Source organism: Micropterus dolomieu, linkage group LG07 (assembly GCF_021292245.1).
Source record: "Micropterus dolomieu isolate WLL.071019.BEF.003 ecotype Adirondacks linkage group LG07, ASM2129224v1, whole genome shotgun sequence".
Classification (NCBI taxonomy): domain Eukaryota; kingdom Metazoa; phylum Chordata; class Actinopteri; order Centrarchiformes; family Centrarchidae; genus Micropterus; species Micropterus dolomieu.
The window spans coordinates 22,788,655-22,808,424 of NC_060156.1; the positions used below are offsets into that span (position 1 = coordinate 22,788,655).

The following is a 19,770-nucleotide window of genomic DNA, read 5'->3' on the forward strand; positions in this document are numbered from 1 at the left end:
GAATGGCTGGTCCTCCCACAGGAATTCTGCATGACCTATTTCTCGACCCACGTCCATCTGCACACACACACACACACACACACACACACACACACACACAGAGTGCTTCTATGTTTAGATCTGGAAACACTGAAAATATGCATTTTTTTCCCCAAGATAAAACACAAACACTTACACACTCGTGCCTACACACATTCGTGCAGCCACTGATGCATATGGGATTACACACACATGCACGTCTGCACTTCCATGTGACTCTGCATCCACGCAGACAGTCTCACATGGTCGTCATGGTGACTTCAGCTCCCTCTTTCTGTCTTTTCTTCTTCCTAACTTCTCCTGCAGCATTTATAATTTAGCCGACTCAGCAAACATCAGTCTTCACCCCGGATTCATTTATTTTGTTCCAGGTGAGCTGAATGAAAATATTTGATACTCAGAGCAGCACATTTTTTAAAGTTTTTATGAAGATGTTTTTATGGCGCTGATGTAAGAAAAAGGTGATCGTTGGAAGGTGTTATTGCTTGAAAATGGAGAAAGGATAAGCTTATATAATTGTATCCTGCTAGTGTTTTTTTACATGATTAACTCAGAAGATGTTCTGTGCAAAATTACTATTTAAAATGTCTTTTTATTGCAGAAAAATTTAATAAAGAAAATTTTCCTTTAAATTGATTCACTTTTGTAAAACGTTGGTCCTGATTTGTGGGTTGAGTGAAGGTGTGGAAGGTTATCAGATCAGTATCAGCACAGTTGTTTCTCAGTGTGGTTGTAACTGTAGTATTTCAGCGTCACGTGAGAGCTGATTGCTGACAGCAGCAGCTACTGACGGAGGATATTACCATCATCATCAGCACAAACTGAGTCTGAGGCAGCGAGTTTCTCTCCCGGCACCACCTTCAGCATCCTGGACCAACTCCACCCAGAGAGTTTCCTTTTGTTCATCACATCCATGTGGTCTGAGCGCTCGGATATCAACGTGTCTTGGCTGTGTTCACACCTTTGTTTAGAGCTGTCCTCTTGTGATCGGGTCACCTGCCATTAAAACGGGGCCTAAATGTCACCAAAGGCAGCAATGCTACATTAGCCAGACTAACCGGGGTAAGCCGACTAGCATGCTACAACAGGTTCACTGCTAAAGCACATGCGAGTAGTCGACATACAGGGACTATTTTCACAGGAATTGTTTCGGTCACATGCTAAAACCAAACGTGACCAGGGTGTGATGAGACACATTATAACCAGACAAGATTTTAACACTATTTTTAAGAAATCTTCAATGCTGAATTATATGAATATTTTGAGCATTTTACATTAATTTTTTTCTGCACCAACTTATAGTGAAAATATTTTTATTTATGTAAAGGGAAACACACAATTCAGGCAGCAGGTGACAATCCAAAATCTAAGCCTCACGTGACTCTAACAGAATGTAAGTCAGTTCAGCTCTCAGTCATTCTGTGCTGTTCTCAGATCTGTTTCTCCTGTAATATTATCCCTGCTGATTCATGATTTAGTCTTCCCTCCTCTTTGTGTCTTTGTTTGGGGAAGTAACCTCTTTAAATGTGCATGTGGCACCTTTTCACCTCAATGAGAAATGATTTTAATTCAGTTAAAACTTCTGCACTTTAATAGCTCCTGTGTTTCAGCAGCTTTTCTGCCCATGTTCAAACCTTTCAGCAGATCTGTGTACACTGACAAGAAGTTCAGAAAAAGGGCAGAATATCACACTGTGGCGGCCCGCCACAATATCAATGCTGCCATATATTGATTTCTTTCTATTTTATTTTTTTTTTACTAGGCCTATTTAAAATCGTATTTGATTGCAGAGCACCGTAGTGTGTTCGCCCAGCACATCCTCTCGCTCGTCCCTCTCTCTCTCTCTCTCATGAACACCGCTGCACAAATTTGTCCAACACAACACTGTCAGTGTCAGAGACCCAGCTTAAAAAAAGGTTATTAGCAAGCATGTAAGGAGCCTAGGTAATAAGGAGAGCTATTAACGTTAGAATATTGCTGGGTTGTCGAGCATAGCTACATGTACATAGTCGGTAGTCAATTGTCCAATGTTAATTCTTTAATCTTAATAACGCCTCAACCTCTGGGTCTGAAAGTGAAACCATGCAGACGGAACGAGATCTTATCACACCCCTATTTGGGACAAATACTTGTACACTGGTACGCAGGTAAAAGATCACTTCCTTAAGTCACGATAGTTGTGGATTATTCTGGTATTCAAATATGACCACGCACAAACAAACACACATAAAAGCTGAGCCTCTGCTGATAAATGTCACTGTAGCATGTGTGAAAGCCTACAATGCTGTGCGTGTAAAATGTGGTTAGCCTACTTGGATAAGTCTTGCTGGGTTTAAATGGCCCAGAGAATAATGAACAGATAAGAAACAGGTGCCCTTCTTCCACAGATTCCTGCTGGAGGGCGTACAGTACTTTACAGCAGCTCAATATCAGTTTAATAGAAAGATGAGCATCTGTTTCTGACAGTGTTGAAAGAATTTCTAAATACCTTGTGTACCATGTAGGGCTACAAGCAACCATTAATTTCATTATCGATTAATAGGTTGATTATTTTCTCGATTAATAGATTGGTTATGTCCAGAAAATAGTGAACCCCCAGATCACATCCTCAAATGTCTTGTTTTGTCCACAACCCAAATATATTCAGTTTACTGTCATAGAGGAGCAAATAAACCAGAAAATATTTAAGAAGCTGGAATCAGAGAATTTCTTTTTCTTTTGTTTTTTTTTTAAAGGAAAGTACTGAAAGCGATCAATCAATTATCAAAATAGTTGATTAGTACTATTAAATTAATAATTAATTTAATAGTACTAATTGAAGAATTGACTAATTGTTGTATTGTGATACCTAAAACCTCCCAATGCTCACAGACTGTACCAAAACAGTCATTCATCCGAGCCTGTAGACGTACACATGAGTACTTATGAGCAGGTGTGTGCAGTAGAGCCAGTGTAGTGTTCACTGTGTAATCCCTGACTATTTTCTTTTTTATCTCTTATTTCATGATGAGGATGATGTTTAAAGAAAGCAGCAGTAAGGTTTAACACTTAGCGGTGTCTGGGCTGCACTTTGGGTTAAACTTTGCTGGCTTAGACTCCTGTTTGATGGTGTTGCTCTTTTGGTTTTTGTGTGTGTGTGTGTGGAGTGAAGCCTGTCATTACGGCATTATGATCTCTCCTTTTCCTGCACAACCAGAGGATGCAGCTGCAACACACACCTAGATTATACAGACATATACATATTCAGAGATCTCCAGGCAGACACGACCAGACAACCTGACTCTGCAGAATTTAGATCTGAACCATAAGGACCAGAACCATCTTTGTCTAATCAAAATGTAACGAAGCACTGACATGAACACGGGTTAGCTGCTGATTAGCTTTATTAGTTTCACAACTAACCTTTTTGTATGTAGTTTGTTTTGTTTTTGTTTATTGAGCCAGCTGGAATCACAACAAACAAAAATACTTGAACAGTAAATGACAAGCATGATAACCTACAGAATAGGCAGCAGGAACACTTCAGAATGTCAGATATGCAGTACAGGCTTTACTGCATGCACAAAATAACAAAATCTACAGATTGCAGTGAGAGATGTGATGCTGTTGTACAGTTGAAGTTAACAGTTCATTTTTAATCTGGGTTTCACTGCAAGAAGTTGTTGGTGATGATCAGTTTAAGGAGTAGATAGTGGCCTAAACAATAATCACACCCATCAAACATATATGTGACTTACTGCATGAAATAATGCCTCAGGCTTTTTCACCTTAAGGTAAATGTTTTACCTGGAAGTGGTCTTTCCTGATTTCCACTTTCACAAACAACAGAGCGCCCGCCAGGAAATACACACAAAAACAAATGAAACAGTTCTTATTCCATCTGTTACTAACAGCTGTGTGAGCCTGCATTTGTCCGCGTTACACCAGTGGGTCAGTCAAACTGTCCTTGAGCAAAACACTCAACCATAAATTGCTCCGTGTGTGTGTGTGTGTGTGTGTGTGTGTGTGTGTGGGAACAGCAGTGGACAGGATGTTGCTTTGGACAAAAGCCTCTGCCTGAATAAAAACCAAACAAAACCCCTGCACATGGTCGACCACTTGTACTCACTTTATTTACGATGTTTTGTTCTCAGACCGCCTTCAGGTTAAAGACAAACAGACAAACAGCAGCAGTAACAAATACAGTATATGTAAACATGATAATGGATTGATGGAAAAAAATGAAAAGTTGCTATGGATTAATAATAAGATATTATAAGATAGATACGTACGTTTTTATCAGGGCAGCAGTAGCTCCATCTGTGGGGGACTCTGCTTTGGACCCGGAGGGTCACTTAATTAGGATGGGTTAACCGCCAAGAACCAATTTCACATGCAGAGTTGATGGATTTTATTTAATTATCATCACAATAGTTAATAAAAAAGGATAAGAAATAATACTGTAAACATACCAATTTATCCAAAATAAATATAAAAAAATCAGTGTTTTATTCAATCATCCTGATAAAGCACGTTAGAATAATGACAATAGTAGCATTTTAAATTGAATCCAATTTCAACGTAACTGATGTGTTGTGATAATAACAATAACAGACATTAATCAGGCTACTTTACTTTAAACTTTAAATGTTTCTGACATGGATTAATTTCAATATTGAGTAATGCAGTATGATAATCAAATGTATTTCTGCATTATGCTGCGTTCCATTTACCTCGGAAGTCTGGGGTCGGAGCTGGGAATGACGTCACACCCAGGTTGACGGCGTTCCGGAAAACCTCGCTCGGCCAGCTGTTTGTTTACAACTTGCCAGGTTAGCCGTTGATGCGCCGGCTGATTTAAAAAAAAACCGCATTGTGCGGTATTTACTCACACTAAACACTGTAGCAACACGTCCACAGACAGCAGTTGGACAGCACTTTGTGTACTAACATTTATATGAGTCACAAGTACACAGAAGTGCTAATAAACAGTATAAACTACAGCTTTCACTAACTGTTGATACCCCGACAGCCATCTTGGATCACAAAGTCGGGGTAGTGCGGTTGTCCCGAGTTTCCGAGACGGAAATCTGACTTCAGGGGGCGTTCCAGTTGAAAGTTCCAACTGGGAACTTTTAAATTCCGACTTCCCATGTCAACGCACCATTAGTGTGGGGCAAAGAAAACAACTGAAACGACTCACAGACTGTACTGTTATTGTTGTCTGTACTGTTAGTTTCGGCTGTTCGCTCGCTCATACGTGGCCGTTCAACAGAAAATGAACATTAGATGACACACGGTGTAACGTTACGTTACCATGACAGCAGCGGGGCAGAAATTACTTTTAACATGAAGGCGATGAAGAAATACTTACATTTTAATGGGCTACGTGACCTCGTGCTGCTAATGTGTGGTGCTCGTGTGGAGACAGAAAGTAAACAGGATTCGTGGGCCTGCCGTTAGTGCTCCAGGAAACTTTCGCTTCACGTGTTCATGGAAGGCAGTTGTGCTGCAGTGAAGCCATTCCCAGTTCAGAGCTCACGGGGCAGCACGTTATTGAGTGTCTGTCTAAAATACTCCCAAATTTTACTGTCGAATGTCGCGGTCTTGTAGCTGGAGCTTGTCCGGGAGAATCCCACTAACACCGGATGCAGCGACGCTTTAACGCACGTAATGCATTGACGAATCGCCCCAGCCCTTACATATTATCATGATCACTTATGTCTAGGGCTGCTGCTAACGATGATTTTAGTAATTGATTATTCTACAGATTAATTCATGGATTCATCGAGTAATCGTTTAAAAAGCACTTTTGCTTTGCTTGCCGCCTGTTTTGGGATCAGCTGATCAGCAACTCATGACTGTGATGTTACAACCCAAACTCACGGTCCAACCAGGCAGAGAACAACAAACAAACTTCTATACATTTACAGCTGAGAATTGCGGCTTACTTTTGCTAGCCTTCAACTCAATAATCAATCAATATTTACGTTAAATGCTAAAGTTTATTTTATTGTTACTTTGTTTGGGGTCTGCTACGTGGACGCTACGGGTGCTTTCTGATCACCGTCGTGCTGTTGTGGTAGGCTACGTTAGTTTCGTTTTACGGTGGACAGACGGTAACATTACAGAGTGGTTGTTTTCCTTTAGCTTGAAAAAATCTCATACTTTGGACACTTTCTGTGTTTTTTTTTTCTGGCCGGTCTCTTCTTCGTCCCTCGCTATTTTCTCTTTCTTCCTCCACTTTGCAAACAGCGCCATCAAATCACTTCATCTTAACTTGATCACAGTGTAAGCGTGATGTGCGATAATAAATGTGCGAAACAGTGCGCTGTATAGTTAAATGGATTAAACAACCATCGATGCAAAGAATGTGTATATCCATGGTTTTATTATTCTACTACCAAAAAGATAAATTCTCATGTGCAATTTATATAAGATATTCTTTTTTTTAATGCAAGATTTTGCAAGTAGCCGTAGAACTTGTTGACATGGCAAGCATGAAATACCTCCAAACTCCTGACAACTTTTTAGTTTTTAGTTCCCTCCATGCTGTTTGCCATCCTAGCAAAACATTTGGGTCTAACGGCGCACTACCGATGCATCACATAGTACACATTAGGTGTGTGGAAAATAAGTGATTTTTAAAAGGCAGTTAGTGCTAGCAAACCTTTCGAGGTGATGCATCGTGATGCATCGAGGAATCGAATCGTTGACCTGATAATCGAATCGTGAGACCAGTGAAGATGCACACCCCTAGTACATAAGCAATTGAAAAGATCGGACTCCTTGTCACTGATACCTGATCTAGCTATTTGAGTCAGTATCGGTCTGATATCAGTATTGGATCCATGCATCCCAAAATGTAGGTTAGAGGTAAAATAGTTCAAAGGGACCTCGCCTCAACACCATTTAAGAGCAATCTGAGGCAGTCAGACTGATATGATCCATCTTATCAACCAGATGAAAGGAGATCTCACCTATAACGACATCAGGAAAAACAATTATTCATCTGGCCTGACGCACAATATCGGCACCAATAGACAATAGTGAACTTCTCTTTCCTTCTTTCATTTCCCCTCCCTCCCTGCCTCCCTTCCTTCCTTCCTTTCTTGCCCTCCCTCCCTGTCATCCTGCTGTAGTGTTGGTAGATGACAGAGCTCTGTGTTAATGAGTAGGCAGGAAACATTCTTGTGTCTCAGCTGCTCAACCTCCACATTCCTGCACTGGGTCTGAGTGTTTGTACTGTACAAGTCTTTGTACAACGGTCTGAGGTCGCACAGTTCACATCACTGAGCACACGTTGTCTTTATGCACTTCAACAAGCCATTTTTAACACGGCAAATGTAGTAGTCATAGTTTGTAATTTGATGAACAGTAGCCTGGAAGATGCCTCACACACACCACACACCCCTGATGACATTTGGGAACGTGTTGAAGCTCGGTATCGGTGAAACACTTGTTTTAAAATGATGCCTTTAACAATGATTGAAAAAGAGCAAAATGGCAGCACTTGTAACTAATTAGCGAAAGAGAAGTATTTATTTTAAAAAGAGAAAGCAGTTGGCGTACTGATGGAATTAGTAAAGTGGAAATTATTTTATTAAATTATTATACACAACAGACAAATAGAAGAAAACACAAATTAAAAATTAAAAAAAAGCAGATCACCAAACAGGAAGGCACCCTGTATAAAAGAAGTGGGTGTAGACACTGACGTCACACATGGTTTGTGGAGTACTGTTTTGAAGTCTTGATTTTGGCTTTTTGGCCGTCGCCATCTTGGTTTTTTGGAACCAGATGTGACCATATTGGACGAGGCGGTGGAGCTAGCTAGCTTGATTAGCAAGGTGCATCTGTAATTCACTGTGATATTAGCTGGGATGCTAATTTTGGCTAGCGACAAACTGGCTTAAAACATAATCTACATTAAAGAAAAATGAACAGCCGACTACTAATTAGCTTTTTCAGCGGCGCTGGTTAAATGTACACAGAGCAACAGATACGAGTCGCCTCTAACCTCATTGACGGGTCGCCATGGTAGAGACTTGTCAATCACAAGGTAGCCCCGCCCTAAAGCCTCCCCTGCTTTCTGGTCTATTTTCCTCTAAATGGGACCATAATTTACTAAATGAACATCATGCTGTGTTGACGAAGACTGGAAACTAGCGACTGAGACCATAAACTCATTAGGGAAGTGTTTACTGAGGTAATAAATTAGCTGAGAAGTAGCCTCACTTTCTCATAGACTTCTATACAATCACACTTCTTTCTGCAACCAGGGGAGTCGCCCCCTGCTGGCCGTTAGAGAGACTGCAGGATAAAGGCACTTAAGCACTGGCTTCACTTTCAAAGATAGAGGTTCCGGCTTGCTGACCATGTTGATCAGCGAGACAAACAACAATAACTAATTTCCTGTTGTTTTCTGCATGCACCTGTCCCTTTCATGTCAACATACTGCATTTTTGCTTCATGTGTCTCCCTTCATGCCCCCCGTGCAATTCCATGGGGAGGCGCAACCTCTGAAAACCTCTGATATGATGTAACTTTGTGTGCATCTAACTGAACTAACTGCACCTGAAATTATGGCTATGTTAAGACTGATCTTTTTATGACAGTGTGAACAGGCCAAGTCACATGGAATCTGATCTTTCCCAGTACAGATCGGATCTTTTTAAATTTGACCTGAGTCCGGACACTTGTTGCGACTTTGACTTCACTCTGTTGTCACAGTTCTGCTGTAGACGGAGCCGCGGTGAATGAAAAAGCTCTACAAAAAACATTTTTAAACATCTTTCTTCTCTATCTTCTGCCCAGAAATTCCCTTTCTTACACATGAAATCCACCAGACCGCGAGCTCTCTTCTGAGTTCTGTTGGGAAGTTGCGTTGTACAGCCCAAGAAGCCCGTAATGAAAAGGACAAAGTTGTGAACACTTGTCATAATTTGGGAGAAATTTGACCTGTGAGAGGACAATGAAATATGGGAGTCTCCCGTTAAAACTGGGAGGGTTAGCAAGTTATAGCTAACCGAAGCTAACCTCTGTGGCTCTGTTTACTTCTGCATGACAGCGTGCTGCTGCGTGTGACGTCTTGTTATTCATCTGCACATGCGGATCACTTTCATGCCACGAACAGTACACACTGAAGTCTGAATATCGGATCTGGGGGAAAAAATCTAAATTGAGCATTAAGGCCTGCAGTCTGGACGTAGCCTATGTTTTGTCTCCCTTGTCTCCTCTCCAGCGTTCTTCTTTTTCCTCTTCTAGAGGTCAAAAGTCACACCTTGACAACAAAGCACTGAACCACCTCTCGACCCTGATGAGATCATTTGAGAGTGCTATTAACACAGGAAGCCCCACGCCTGCCTGACAGGGCGTGGTGTATGTTGTTTGTATTGCCCACAGTTGTGAGGAAGTCTGATGAACAAACAGTGTTCTTGTGGAAACAATTCAGAACTCATTTTTGCTGTTTAATTGCGGTTACTTCCTTGTTATTGGCAAGAGGAATGGCCATTACATCACACAATAACAACGCCTAATGCTCCGCTTGGTGCTACTTCTAATGAAGCCTATGGGAGAAGCATAGAGAAGCACTAAAACTCAAAATATCTGCACTTTATGACCTCTGATGAAGAAATGCTCCTATCAAATGAAAGAACACACTTAAGAGAATCCGATTTGACACCATATCAAAATCTGTAGATTACGTTACATATTGTTAACTAATGGGCTCGAAGTGAATTTAGTTATATACAGTTTAGCTAACTTACTAACCTCTGTTAATAAACCTCAATCACATAGACATAAGAAGCTCCAGTCTGTTAAATATCACAACTTTAAAGCAACATTAAGATGCGTGGACTAGGTTGCACCATCTGAATGTAGAATGAATGTAGATCTTAAGTAAAGCAGGTTGCATCACACAGACAGGTCTTTTTATTCTTTTTTACTAGCAGGCCAATTTATTCTACGCTGTAGCTTAAAGTGTAATTTATACTTCTGCGTCAAATCGACGGCGTAGGTGACGGTGTAGGCTACGGGGCTATGCAGAGGCTATGCCGTAGCCTGACGTGCACCTCTTCAAAAATGTAACTACACGTCGAGTCAACGCAGACCGTAAGCTCTGTGATTGGTCGGCTGGGTAGCCTTGCAATGCCTCTGAGCCGACCGGAAGTAACCCGCTCTTTGAAGTAGCATTTACTAGCGGCCAAAACGGTGGCTGTAACACAGTGAATCAATATATTTGACCGTCGCAACCCGAGCGAAATGACTCGTTTCGCTATCAGAATGTGATCCATTCTGTCGGTAACATTTGAAAAGGCTACACCAGCCACACGTTTACAATTTTACCCCCATTTACATTAGTGCAGCGCTAAACCGGAAGTTAGCCTGCTCAGCCGGCAAAAGTCAACACAGTGGATGCTGTAGCGCTACTGCCGACTAGCTTTTGGGGATGTAATTGCAGAATGACGGACACACCTACGCATAAGTATAAATGCATGCCGACGTGCGTAGCCTATGGCGTAGGTACGCACGTAGACCCTACAGTATAAATGGGCCTTTAGCCATGCAGTCGTGAGCATTTCTACTGGTGCATCGTTCTGCAATTACACCGCCAGAACTGCTAGTTGGTGGTGGGGTTTCTATGGTCCGCTGTGTTGACGTCCGCCAGCCGAGCCAGCTAACTTGTGGTTTAGCCTTTCGCTAACTTGAATGGGGGTAAAAAAAAATTCCAAATGTTATCGGACCGAAAGGATCAAATTCTGAAAAAATGGATCCACCGTCTACAGCCGATTCTTTCACAGTGCAAGTCTGTGGTACAGTGTCTGGTTTAACCACTAGTAGAATTGGTTGTTTCTAAATAACAACACAGTTTATTCTACATGAATAAAACAACATTTGGCGGTCTTGGAGCGATAAGACCAGCACACATCATATTTGTCATCAGCAGGTAATACATCATGGGCTATACCCTTTAAAATGATTTGGATTATAAAGCATAACAACACTTACCTGTAGCAAACCCTCAGGTAATGCTTGCAAATGCTCGTTATGATGGATTTTTTGCTAAAATGTGATGCCACAGTGGATTTCCTCCTACTTTTTTGAAAGCTTTCTGATTGGACACCACAGATGTTAACTGATTTAAACTAAATTAAACATCTCATGCGTTTAAATGGTGCAGTCGAACCTAGCGCTGAGCTCTGAGGGAGTTTGGTTCTCCTAGTGAATATGGAGGATGACTGTTAACTCGATCACCTCTGTACACAGCAACACTTCAGGATAAATGCTCATCCACGGTCGTCTTTATCAGCAGCTGACAATCAGCAACAACACAGACCGAAACCTTGAGAAGTCCTCGGTGCCAGCTTTGGTTTATCTTTGCTGCCATCTGATGCTGCAGGTTGAAACAAGTCAACTGGAGGGATTTCACTCCAACACTAACTCAGCTTATATCCTCTGAAACAAGTCAGAGCGCATTGCTATGGAAGAATCTCGCAGGTTAGAGGAGCTGGTTGGTTGGTGGTTTGAATCCCTAACAGACTGGGAGTTCTGGACATCAGCAGCAACTGTTGACGTGTCCTCAAACTCATTTTCATAATACATTTTAATGTTATGTTTTGTGTTTCATTCATTTCTATCTATCCACTGTATGTTTTCCATGTTCTTAATTTACTTCTTACTGGCTGTCTCATCATTGTCAGTTCTGTGAACGCTGTGGCGCCACCTCTCGACACACCCTGTGGGCTGACGTTTTATTGGCGGTGTGCGGCTGAAGCACACGTTTGTGCTTGTATGAAAAATGTACTTGAACATGAAACCTTACACAACAATCACATCACAATGACTAACGAGCCGCCAGCAATTAATGAATCAAATGCCGTGACACCAAAATGATACAATCTGGTACCTGGGGCTGTCGCAGGACTGTTATAAGCTCGACCAAAGGATTGGTTGGTTGGCCTACCTGTCTACCTATCTGCCTTTCCACCTGCCTACCTGTGCACACTCTGCACATGAACATGTGGAATGGGGGAGTGGCTTTGGAGGAAGGCCTGAAGGATGAGGGTGGACACCTTCAAAATCTACCTGTCTCTTGCTGGTTTCTCAAACGTTGCCTACCAGAGATTTAAATGTGGTAAGCTTTAAACTTATTCCTGTGAGTGTGAGTCTGTGTTTGACCCTCAGGGAATTGGTTCTCAGTTCTTGGAGCTGTCCTTGTTCTCGTCTCTCAGACTGATAGAATTTCTTGCCTCTAAGGCAGAAAGTCGAAACTGTTTCGGTGATTGTAAATTTCTGTCAAGCAGGAACCTCTGGATCTGAAAAGAGAAGCCAATGCTGAAGTAACTTAAACCTGCAGTCTCTCTAACGGCCAGCTGGGGGCGACTCCACTGGTTGCAGAAAGAAGTGTGATTGTATAGAAGTCTATGAGAATATGAGGCTACTTCTCAGCTAATTTATTACCTCAGTAAACACTTCCCTAATGAGTTTATGGTCTCAGTCATCTTCAACACAGCATGATGTTCATTTAGTAAATTATGGTCCCATTTAGAGGAAAATAGACCAGAAAGCAGGGGAGGCTTTAGGGCGGGGCTACCTTGTGATTGACAAGTCTCTACCATGGCGACCCGTCAATGAGGTTAGAGGCGACTCGTATCTGTTGCTCTGTGTACATTTAACCAGCGCCGCTGAAAAAGCTAATTAGTAGTCGGCTGTTCATTTTTCTTTAATGTAGATTATGTTTTAAGCCAGTTTGTCGCTAGCCAAAATTAGCATCCCAGCTAATATCACAGTGAATTACAGATGCACCTTGCTAACCTAGCTAGCTAGCTCCACCACCTCGTCCAAATATGGTCACATCTGGTTAAAAAAATAAAAAATAGTCAATCAATGCTTCAGAACAGCAGTCCACAAACTAACAGGTGACGTCACGGTTGCTACGTCCACTTCTTTTATACAGTCTGTGATCTGTATGCATGCAGCAGGTCAGTAATCAGGCTTCGCTTGCCCATACCTCCAACCTTATTTTGGAAGAATGTCTTGGCTTTGACCTCATCACTCAACACGGCAAACACCAAAACCTGCAGAAAGAGAGAGATTGGACAGTGATGACAGAAGAACCTTTCTATCCTCCCTTCCTCCCGGACACTAGAGCCTACAGGTGGATGTTTGGGTGGTGGGCCTGATTAAAGCTGAGCAGTAGCAGCAACAGTGGCCCTAAATTCTAAGGGTATGTTGGAAGTTTTGTTTAATTTCAACATCCTGACCTGAAATAATATAATAATCTTTATTTATAGAGCACTTTTCAAAAAACATGTTACAAAGTGCTTATAATAATATAAAAATGATATTGGACGTGCTGATGTTTCAGTCAGGCTTGGTCAGTAGTAATAGTAAATAGAAACCCTGTATTTGTGTGTGTGTGTGTGTCATGGGTCACATGACCTCAGGCCTGTATTATCACTTGTGTCTCCTCACATGCCGTCATGTGTATACGAACACAGACAAATGTAACCTGAGAGATGTGTGTGTGAGATTGATGTGTTCTTAAAGCATCTCTTTTCTTCTCTCTGAGCCTACATCCACACTAGTATGTTTTTGTTTTAAAAAGACCTTTTGCTACGTTTCCCGTCCAGACTAAAGTGTTGAATCTGAAGACCTAAAAGGGAGAAGTTTTGGAAACGATGCTGACCCTGTTTTCGTGTTAAAACTCCGGGGTAGCGTATTAGTATGGACAGGTGAAAAGAAAGATGTAGACGCTCACATTTGACTTCCTGATTGTTTCTTCCCTGATTCGTCAGGCTCCTATCACATGACCTTTCTACTCCCGTGTTACTTTCTGTAACAGTTCCACCTCGTTGTCGGTCTATGGACAGAAATCTCTGCTGTGGTTCTTCACCATTGTTGTTCGACGTTCATCTCTAGTAGTACTTTCTTCTTTAGCTGAATCTTCTGCAACTGCAGCGTACACAGTTTTCTTCCTGCTTCCATGCACATGACCCGTGTAGATTAACGGGCATGTGATGTGTTTTTTCAGCCATTTTACTATGGCTGGAGATCCGTTCTCATACACAGCTAAAATGCTGGTGAGGATGGAGATCGTTTTCGTTTTAAAACAGAGCAGCTTCACTATGAATTCATCCTAATGTAAATGCAGAGGTCGGCCTTGACTGTAAAACTGGAGGTGATAACGTGCAGTTATTTATAGAGTCTATAAGTTTTGGGTATATTTTCTGCACTGATATGGATAAAGTTACTTTACTACATGTTTAAAGCTTAATAAAAAGGAAAATGGCTCAGAAAATGAGAATTGTTGAAGAACTACAAACTTTGACTTGTGGATGTAGCCTGTGTGTGTGTGTGTGTGTGTGTTTCATGTTTTTATATCCCAGTGGGAACTTTAAACCAAATCGTCAGACGCTTTTTGAGGGTTAAGACTTGATTTTAGGGTTAGGTTACAGTTAGGTTAGGGTAAGGGGCCAGGGAATGCATTATGTTGTGTGTGTCCATAAGGAGTGTTTTTCATTGAGGTCACTGCAGGGAGTACCACATTAAGATGTCCTCTCTATTAAGGTTGAAGAGCGGTGTTGGCCGCGGCCTCACACTCTGCCAGTAACAGCAGCGTGTTTGCAGCCAGTAGTTGAGTCAGACTGCTGCTCTCTTTGTTCCTCAGCCGCGCTGTTTTAAAATAGCACTTCCTGTGACTGTGTGACCCATGATGCAACGCTGCCTGCGCTGTTGATGCTCAGACGCAGCTGTGATTGAACGTCCACGTTTGAGTCTTTGCTGCTGCAGTTTGTTAAGTTTTGATACCGTCTAAATGCAGGACAAACTTTTTCCCATGTCTGTTAGTTCTTAAGTCGGTTATTGAATTGTGTAAATGTTGTTCTGATTGTTATAAACAGCAGTGTGCCACTCTGCTGCTTCTCTCTGTTAAATTTTACAGTGAACTGAAAACCTATTTTTTTCTAGGGCAGCAACTAGAGATTACTTTCATAGTCGATTAATCTGATTGATTATTTTCTCGATTAATTTATTAGTCTTTTGGTCCATAAAATGGTGAAAAATCTTGATCAGTGTTTCCCAAAGCTAAAGATGATGTACTCAAATGTCTTGTTTGGTCCACAGTTTAAATATATTCAGTTTACTGTCACAGAGGAAGGAAACCAGAAAATATTCACATTTAAGAAGCTGGAGAGAATTTTTGTTTTAAAATATTACTCAAGTCGATTAATCGCCTGGCGATCTGTCCAGGGTGTACCCCGCCTTTCACCCGATGCGAGCTGGGATTGGCTCCAGCCCCTGGCAACCCTGTATGCAGGATAAGCGGTTGACGATGGATGGAAGTCGATTCATTGATTATCAAAATAGTCGATTAATTGATTAATCGAACACACAAGATGAACCTAAACGATTCACTGATTTCACAATCACCTTAGGCTCTGTGAAAACAGTTCCACTGAGCAGTTAATCAATTAGCAGATAAATATTTTATTAATTAATCAATAATGACACGATGAATGAAGATTAATGTATGTGTATCAGTGACTAAATATGTGGTATGGTTTTAATACACCCTAAATGTCAGTTTAATCTCTTCGTCCAGGACAGGTTTAGCCTAGCTTAGCACAATGACTGATAGCTTTGCTGTGAATCCTGATGGTGGATATGTGTACTACCTCGTTACTCACCCTGAAAACGTCCCATTCCCACCACGGATGGTTTCACTTTATTGTTTGAGGGAGTTTCTTTCGTTTTTTCGTTTCCCCCTGCTTACTAGGATTGGGAATCTCTGGGCACCTCACGATTCGATTACAATTCAGAGGGCTGCGATGTAGGGCTGAAACGATTCATCAATTAATAAAATGCATAGACACAAAGTCTTTGCAGCGATGCTTCGTTTAATCCATATTTAGCACACTGTTTTGCCCGTACATTTGTTACTGTCGCACATCGCGCTTAAGCTGCGAACACGACCTGATTATGATGGATCTGTTTGCAAAGTGGAGGAAGAGAGAGAAAATAGTAAGGGACAAAGAAGAAATTGTCCAAAGTATGGGATTATTTCAAGCTAAAGAAAACAAGAACTCTGTGATGTTACCGTAAAATGAAACTTATGTCGCAACAGCAGAACTGGTCAGAAAGCAGCCGGTGTTCTGCCAGCGGACCACAGACAACAGTAACAGCAACTTTAGCATTTAACTGAAATCCTGATTGATTGTTGAGTTGAAGCCAAAGTAAGCCACAGTCCTCAGCTGAAAATTGTTTGTTCTCCTTTTTGGGCCGTGAGCTGTAACCTCACAGTCATTCGTTAACTGGGTGTCGGGGAGCTGCACCTTCTAACTCCCCTGCAGCTCTCTCTGTAGCTCAGACAATCCCTGCTACCTGCGTCTGCTGATCCATCCTTTCAACCAGATTCTTTGTCTTTATAATTTCCGTCTTTATAATAACAAACAGCTGTTTCGTGTGCAGGATCGCTCATTTCCCGTTTCACATTTCACGTGTGTTTTCTTGACAAAACGTGGTTTGGAGACCAGTGTCGGGTGACAGAGCCGCTGTCAGCTCCGGTACTGTGTTTGACCCCCTGTCACCGATCAGTCACGTAGTGTGAACGCCACAACGACTTCAAGACTGCCGTCATATGACGGCAAGTTGTGTGAACTGCACGGCCGACGCTGAAAGTCGCGTAGTCTGCACGAGCCTTTACTATAACTTGTAGCACTCGGGTGATGTTTGTGTTTGTAAAGCAGCTGTCTGGTTGTTGGTCTGATGTTTGCTGTATGACACACTATGAATTTCCGAAACGACTAATAAATATCTATCACCTCTAAACGTGCACAGCTGTACTTCTTAAATGACACATCGATGAATCGTTGAAATAATCTATAGAAGCTTCGAATACTAACATCGTTAGCTGCAGCCCTACTACGATGCGATTATAAAACAATTATCGATGCATCTTGATACATCATTTTTTTTTCTATACTGGATCTCTAGATAATTACTAAGCATTTCACTGGCGCATTAAAATCCAAAAGAATCATCACCTAATTCGCTTAAAATGACTAGTTTGCATCCCTAATTTACTACATTAACCTCAGCTCTATGGTAACCACCTTCATTTCTTTAACACTCCTCTGAAAACTGAAATATGATTATCAGGATGTACAGTCTGTATACAGGACAGAGCTCTACACCAGTTTAGTCTGAGCTTGTATCTGATGTTCTCAACCCTTGACAAGTAGGCAAGTTAGTAATGACATACAGCTGAGCTACTTAATATTACTTTGTTACTAATTTAGCTGACGTTACACAACAGCTGTAAAATGTGCTGTACAGTTGAGGAAACTACAGACTTTTTCATTAACGAACACACTGACCTACACTGCATGTTTACTGCTTTAATTTTTTTGGGGTGTCACGGTGCCAGAATACTTATTTGCGTGAAATTTAAGTAGGGTGGTTATTCATTCCGTAGCAGTGGTGTGCTGAATACATGGGGAAACTGGTCTCTCTCGTCTCTCTCTTATCAGAATCAGTTTTTTTTATTGCCAGGTATGTGTACACATACGAGGAATTTGACTCAGGATTGTACATTGCTCGCGATGTGCTTACTTATACAATAATAAAATAATACAATAATAAAATAATAATATAATAATAATAAAATAAAATCGGACACAAACTACAGAATAGACAACACTAATATACACACTATGAACAAAACAATATAGACATATTGACAGGTACACATACATGCATACATGTACACAGTGTGATGGAGCATAGTGCAAAGGATGCTGGAAAAAATAAATAAGACCTGTGACCTTATGACCTGAGACACAGACACAGGGCTGTTGAGTATGGTGATGGGGGGGCAGAGTGGGGGGGCTCCTCCTGAAGTCCATGGTCATCTCCACAGTTTTGAGCGTGTTAAGCTCCAGGTTGTTCTGACCGTACCAGAAAGTCAGCTGATCATCCTCCCGTCTGTAGGCCGACTCGTCACCGTCCCAGATGAGGCCGATGACCGTTGTGTCGTCAGTGAAATTCAGGAGTTTGACAGATGGGTCCCCTGAGGTGCAGTCGTTGGTGTAGAGGGAGAAGAGCAGTGGGGAGAGCACACACCCCTGGGGAACGCCAGTGCTGATAGTCCGGGTGCTGGATGTGATGTTCCCCAGCCTCACCTGCTGACTCCTGTCAGTCAGGAAGTCTGTGATCCACTGACATGTGGAGGCTGGCACAGTGAGCTGGGTGAGTTTGGTGCTGAGGATGTCCGGGATGATGGTGTTGAACACCGAGCTGAAGTCCACGAACAGGATCCTAGCATATGTCCCTGGAGAGTCGAGGTGTTGCAGTCCCAAGTTGACAGCATCATCCACTGACCTGTTAGCCCTGTAGGCAAACTGCAGGGGCTCCAGCAGGGGGCCTGTAATGTCCTTCAGGTGGGCCAACACCAGTGTTTCAAAGGACTTCATGACTACAGATGTCAGGGCGACGGGCCTGTAGTCATTTAATCCAGAGATGGAGGGTTTTTTTGGGACCGGGATGACTGTGGAGCGTTTGAAACAGGAGGGAACTTCACACAGCTCCAGTGATTTGTTGAAGATCTGAGTGAAGATGGGGGCCAGCTGGTCCGCACAGATTATCAGGCACGATGGTGAGACACCGTCAGGTCCAGGAGCCTTCCTGAGCTTCTGCCTTTTGGAATAGGTGGCTCACGTCCTATTCGCAGATCTTGAGTGCAGGTGAGAGGTCAGAGGGGGAAGGTGCCTGTTTGAAGGTGACTGTATGTTCACGCCACAGACGCTGCCCTTCAGCGAGGTACGCCTCTTGCGTTCTGTCAACATTACGTTATCAATTAACATAAATAATAAATTTTTTGGCATTTGTTAATCGATTCAGAATCTTCCAAGTCCGCATCGCGATGCATCTAAGAATCAATTTTTCTCTCCCACCCCTACTGCTGACAGTCTTTGTGCTAAGCTAGGCTAACCGGGTCCTGTATCTCTCTCTGTACTGGACATACAAGATGAAACTAATCCAGGTGTATTTTGTAAACAAGTGGTTCACATGCAAAGCATGTCCGGGTCATTGACTGAAAGGGGTTGGAGGTCTGTTCAGTGAAGTGTTTTATGTCTTGATGAGAAAGGAGATGCCTGAAATACTATTACGGCTGCAGTGTTGGTTACCAGCAGTGTAGTCTGTGCAGACTGGAGGAAGTGATTCCAGAACACAGATGATTAGAGGGAGAAGCTGACTGATGCACGATGGTCTGACAGATATTCAGACGTGGCTTTTGCTTTGTACCGCCTTGTTGGAGTTTAAAGTATCTTAAGTGTTTGAATCTCAACACTGAAACAACATGAGAGAGCTTCTCCACGATTGTTGCCTCCAGAGGAAATGAACTCTCGGTCTGCTCTTGCTCCGTTAACAAAACAAATGTGTTTTTAAGAGTTCAGCTTCACTGGAACAATGTGGTGTAATTGGCCTGACATTTTTCGGCCTTATTTGGCAGGAAGTGAAATCACCAGTCCTGGCCTTCAGCGGCTGAGTGTGACAACTGCTGCTGCACTGCCATACACGTTAAAAAGAAAGTGCTTGTTAGTTTACTTTATACAACACATTGACGTGCACTCAGTCTCCGGTTTATTAGGGACACCTAGCAGAAACGAATGCAGTCTAATCCAACAGTCCTGCAGTAAATCCTCCTTCATGAAGGTTTGAGTGTTTTAAAAAGTTGTTTGATCATTT

At 42.1% G+C, this 19,770-nt stretch overlaps 1 protein-coding gene across 2 annotated transcripts in view; it reads left to right on the top strand.

The window, feature by feature from the left end:
* The window catches only part of rnf17 (ring finger protein 17), a 60,335-nt gene that overhangs the window by 1,034 nt on the left and 39,531 nt on the right, over positions 1-19,770 (top strand). The gene's annotated exons all lie outside the window — the stretch shown is intronic.